Source organism: Adiantum capillus-veneris, chromosome 15 (assembly GCF_014529385.1).
Source record: "Adiantum capillus-veneris isolate H3 chromosome 15, ASM1452938v2, whole genome shotgun sequence".
Classification (NCBI taxonomy): domain Eukaryota; kingdom Viridiplantae; phylum Streptophyta; class Polypodiopsida; order Polypodiales; family Pteridaceae; genus Adiantum; species Adiantum capillus-veneris.
In genome coordinates, this window is record NC_140945.1 from 37,358,803 (window position 1) to 37,364,407 (window position 5,605).

The 5,605-nt window shown below is 43.7% G+C and overlaps 1 pseudogene; it reads left to right on the forward strand.

The window, feature by feature from the left end:
* The first annotated feature begins 3,361 nt into the window (after positions 1-3,361).
* LOC147440530 (small ribosomal subunit protein eS4 pseudogene) lies at positions 3,362-4,044 on the forward strand (annotated as a pseudogene).
* The last annotated feature ends 1,561 nt before the right edge of the window (positions 4,045-5,605 follow it).

Sequence of the window (5,605 nt, forward strand, 5' to 3'; positions counted from 1 at the left end):
ATTATATCCAAGCAAGGTTGTACTACTATGTCTACAGATGAATGCTTTTTCTAGTATACATGCTAGATGTAAATCCTTCCAAATGAAAATTATTTCAAATATATTTTTTCATTGAATGGTACGGTAGCACAACACGTCGGCTCGCATTTTTGAAGGTGGATTGGAGTGTGTTTTGCCTTTCTTCTTTTATAGTTCTTTGTGTTTTTCCTTTCTTATTTTGTAGTTGTTACTAATACAATGAATGAGGACAATGATACATGTAACTTCACCTTCTGTGTTCTCTATTATGGCATTGACAATGCATGTTGCACCGTTTGCCACACCGATTGTCAAGTCAATATTTTCAGTGATCATGCAATGCACACAAATTGCGATCAAATCTAGCTCATTGAATTTAGGTTCTAGGAGCCACTACTGAAGGACATTTATTTTACCCGCGTTCGTATTTATTTCAAGTTTTGTAATGTCGGTTTGACAGTACAATTTATTCAAGGCAAGGTTGTTATTGTGTTGAACGTCTGACATGTGAGTATAGATTATCGTAGTATATTGTTGATGCAGTCATGCACATGCGCTTCATCTATAATACATGCACCCAAGGTACAGTTGATCTCATCTACGACTGGTTTTCTTTCATGAAAAAAATGGTGAGAAACTAAAGAGATTCAGGGTCCGTTGCATGTCTTATAGACCATGCCATCTTGTACAAAGTTGCATGTAGCCAGTGGACAAAACTTGTGATATGGCATGTGTTACAAAGCTCCCGTGCATGACTACAAACTAGGGGTAGTTAGGCAAGATCACCGAGCAAGAGAACACATTTTTTGTTGAAGAGATCTGCCAATTTATTGCTTGTTACATTGATATTTTGTCTTACAATTAGGTCAAAAGTCGTTTGGGTTAATATGGATAGCCAACACCCTGATAGCATCAACAGAAAAATGTGTTGAACGAGCCTACGAAGGCAATGAGTTTTGGTGGTTCGACTCCAGATTAGGCCAACTGATCATCGATTGAAATATGATTATCTTTTGTTTCAGTAGCACTAGAACAGACCTCTACCATTGGTGGATCGCACGAAATATCTGATCTTTGAGAATGCTCATCACGTCGACAAGCATCCGAAGTACCCTCCAGCTTGATGATCTACGAAATATAACCAGGGTTTGAAAGGTCTCCAGTACTCCTTTCCGGTTTTGCCTGGCTTACTGTTGCACAGGAAAATTGCGCGGAAAAGAATTGGTGTGAATCTTGAGAATTAGGCATGGGAACCTTCTGCATCGGAATATATACTTGGAGAAGCATAATGCTATCCATAACTATAACTAGTTGCGCCTGCAGAAACAAGCTGAGTAAGGTAGTTGAAGCTGGACATATTGTTCAGCTAGCCACTGCGTCTTGTTGCACAAAAAGCTATTATAATTGAAGGATGGCCGAGGAGAGAAAGATGAAGCCACGAGAGGATAACTTACACTCCTCTCACAACCTGTGCCTGGTTCTGCAAAATCTACTAGATAGAGTAGGATCTTTGTGGAACTGGATTTTGTGTGGATGCATGCACATTCACTCTGGTGCATAGAAAGACAAGCTCCATAGTTTGTTACTCGCCTGTAGCACAGGGTTGTTGAATCTGCTTCTAAGCTTTTCGCGCGGGGTATTTTTTAGAGCTTTTCATGGCAGTGATGCTTTTTAAAAAAATTTATATCTAATGCCACGTGGTGGCTTTTGCATTCAGGAACCGCAAAAAGAGCCTACTTCTCACATGTGACCTCCATGGAAAATATAGCAATAGCCGATCACAACTAGCATCGTGAGAGATAATTTTGCTCATAGCATCGTCTATGTTGCTTGATTGAGCACGGCCATGAAACGGCTTCTCGTTAGTAGCCCTGCAGGCACCCAATAAGCTCCAACCCTGGGCTCACCAAGTAAAAAAAATTGTCTCTAGCCATCCGCGCCGGCGCGGACAGTTACAAACAGTTTTTTTTTCACTATAAAAGTGAGGACGATGAAGCCGGCGCAGGCCAGCCTCATGGACAATCGCATCAATCGATGGCATGGCCATGCATTGGCATGGTGATGGCCACAAGCGGAGTTGTGTGTTGCGGCCTCTCCTGCAGTCCAAGATGCTGCGCCAGACGGGTACTCCTAGCATCACTGTTACAAGTGCTTCTTCTCTAGAGCAAGCAGAAGGCCCCTCGTGTTCCAAATTCCGTGTGTGAGGGTGGGGGGCCGGGGGGGGGGGGGGGGGCACAGTAGGAGCTAGAGGACTCTAGCCTATATGATATCAGTTCTTCTCGGAGATGCTGTGTCGACTTTGCATGCTGCCAGCCCTTGATTCAGGCACCCTCGCAAAGAGAGAATCTTGATAGGACCAATAGGTGACATGTCTTATTACTACTTTAGGTTCGGGTAGAGATCGAGGGTACGTGCGCTGCTGCAGGGTTGAAAAACAAAATATGTCTCTAGCCATCCGCGCCGGCGCAGACAGCTACAGACAATTGTTTTTCATTCATGCTCTTCGAAGGTGTTCAAAATCCCTCAGGATTCTTTGCCTCTCTCTAGCCATCAGCGCCTGGAGAGAGAGAGAGAGAGAGAGAGAGAGAGAGAGAGAGAGAGAGAGAGAGAGAGAGAGAGAGAGAGAGAGAGAGAGAGAGAGAGAGAGAGAGAGAGAGAGAGAGAGAGAGAGAGAGAGAGAGAGAGAGAGAGAGAGAGAGAGAGAGAGAGAGAGAGAGAGAGAGAGAGAGAGAGAGAGAGAGAGAGAGATAGTTTTTCAAGTGGCGAGAGAGTTAGCAACAGCCTTTTCTCTTAGCTTCCGAAACACCTTGCGGACGCGCTACTCTGCTCCTCTGGACGACTTCATAGAGCTCTTCCTGTTTGCTATGTCCTTTCGGAGTCGGACAACCGTCCTTGCCAGCCTTGCCTTTCAGACAACTGTGCTTCCAACCTAGTCCTGGTCTTCTTTCTTCAGAACCCTGGGAAGAAGCCAGCCTTTCCATTCTCCCAAGTCGCTCATGATCCTTGCCCCCTTCTAGTCTCAGCTTGAAAACCCCATTAGGGGTGCATCCCCGCAAGTGGAGCTTCAATTTATATCATTCAAGTGCATCTTGATAGTATTCACCTGAGAGAGGGAGTCGAATCAACCGGATATTCCTACAATGGCTGACTCTCAGTCTTTGCCATTGCTTCTCGTTGTCCAAGCATAATAGTGCTACTGCATGCACTCCTTGGCCAACTCTACCTCTTGGACATGATGCCAACTCTAGCTGAGCTATGGATATGTCGCCTCTCTGTTGAGAATCACCTCTGAGCCATGCTAGCAATTGTCGGCTCACCACGTCCCATGCAGCAAGCACATAAGACCAGGGAATGTTTGCCGATGGTTGTCTTGTTGAGGAATCGGCTGAAGTATGCCTTGACCTATCGTGAAGTGGTTTCCATTGTGATGCAGCGACTCTTCTCTATGGATGGGAAATTAAGGACAGACAAGTGTTACCGTACTGGGTTTATGGATGTTGTGTCCATTGCAAAAACCGGAGGGAACTTCCGGTTGCTTTAGGATAGCAAGGGAAGATTCACTTTGCACTCCATCAGCCTTGAAGAGTCTAAGTACATGCTATGCAAAGTCTGAGCTGCTTGCTTCGGTGAGAAGGGAATTCTCTACATCACTACATTTGATAGGTGCACCATTGGCTATCTAGATCCCCTTATCAAGGCCAATGACACCATTAAAATTGAAATTGAGACTAGAAAGGTTGTAGAGTTCATCAAGTTTGACATTGGCAACATTGTTATGGTTACTGTGGTCGCAACAGAGGCAGGATTGGGATTATCAAGCACCTTGAAAAGCATAAGGGAAGTTTTGAAATTTTGCAAGTACAAGATACTCCCGATCAAGAGTTTGCCACCCAGCTTGGCAATGTGTTTACTATTGTTAAAGGAATAAAGCCTTGGGTGACACTACCAAGAGGCAAGGGTATTAAGCTGTCTATTGTTGAAGAAGCCAAGAAAAAAGCAGGAGCTCTAAAGGGAACTGTGGCTTGAGTTTCTTTTTTGAGGAGGCTTCTCTTTTGCAGATTGATATTCCCTTTTGAGGTATAGTACTAGGGTCTCTTGACACAAAGAGTCTTTTGAATCAGTCTTCGCTTATGCTCATGTGAAATTTTTGAGCTCAAGCTAATTTTGAATGCTACGATTTCCTTTACTTTTGGGACATTTTAATATGAGTGTATCCAAGCTTCTTATAAGGATTAAGGTTGTGCTTTTGATATCTCAAATGAGGAATTTTGAAGAGGTGTATCTAAGTTTTATATTGTGCTGTTATGGTGAGCAAGAGTCTTCAGAGATGCTTTTTACTCCGAGAGAGAGAGAGAGAGAGAGAGAGAGAGAGAGAGAGAGAGAGAGAGAGAGAGAGAGAGAGAGAGAGAGAGAGAGAGAGAGAGAGAGAGAGAGAGAGAGAGAGAGAGAGAGAGAGAGAACATCTGTGTGGGAAAGCAGTTAGTATCATAGAGAACAAGAAGTTGATTTCAACATACAGAATCTAACTACAAATGACCATAAATGAAGACAAGTGCATGATGAGGGAGGTCGATGTAGGCAATGGTGATCAGATGTAGCTTCCGTTGTTGCCGAAGAGGATGCGGGCGATGTTGATGTTGAGGCCAAGGTAGGTGGTGAGCGATAGTTTCGGCAAGGTAAGATTCACACATGGAGAGTCGAGCCTAGCAGGCCAGCACCAGATTCAATAGGAACGTGCAATGTAGTGCCGGAGGAGGCGGCTATGTTGCGGCACCACTTAGTCTGGCCATCACCACCATTAGCACCAGAAACACTGCGACCATGCGCTTGCTAGAAGCCATCCCTCTCTCTCTCTCTCTCTCTCTCCCCATCATGCTAGCTCGCTCATGTACTACTTTTTTAGAAAATTTGCATTGACGCTTCCTTCTCTTTTTAAGAGAGAGAGAGAGAGAGAGAGGGGAGAGTGAGGGTTTCTGTGTGTGTGTTGTTGCAACCATCTCACTCGTCATCACTTTTCTCGCTCGTCGGCAAGCTCTGTAAAGTTGCCTTGCCTTGCTATCACCTCTACCTCTTTCTTCTCGTCCATCCAGGTGCTTTTCGGTATAGGCCGTCCAATGCTCGGTTGTATCGTGCAACTTTGTTTCTATAGTATGATGTATTGTATGTGCAAGTGCCAGCTTCGATCGCTCAACCCTAGCCAATCCCAATCCGTATTCTTTACAAAAAAAAATGCTCAAACATATGAAGCCCAAGCGAGAAAAATCCAAGCCAAAGAAGAGTAGAAGCAAAGGCAATTATAGTTAAATAAGTAGAGATTGAGCCAGAAGATACTATTTTCAAATATTGTGTTACTTTTTTTAAAAGTAAACTTTGATCTTTTGGAATTTAGGAGGTAGTCTATCCATTAAAAAATCTTTTTGTTGTATTGCATCAATATATAACAAACAATAAATATTTTGTTGATGATAAAATTTACTAATTGAGTACAAACACTTGCTCGGGTTTGTCTCTGCTCGGAAAAACTCGCTCGGTGCATGGTAAGACTCGAATTCACCAAACCGTATTGCACAAATGGAAGGATGAAGAT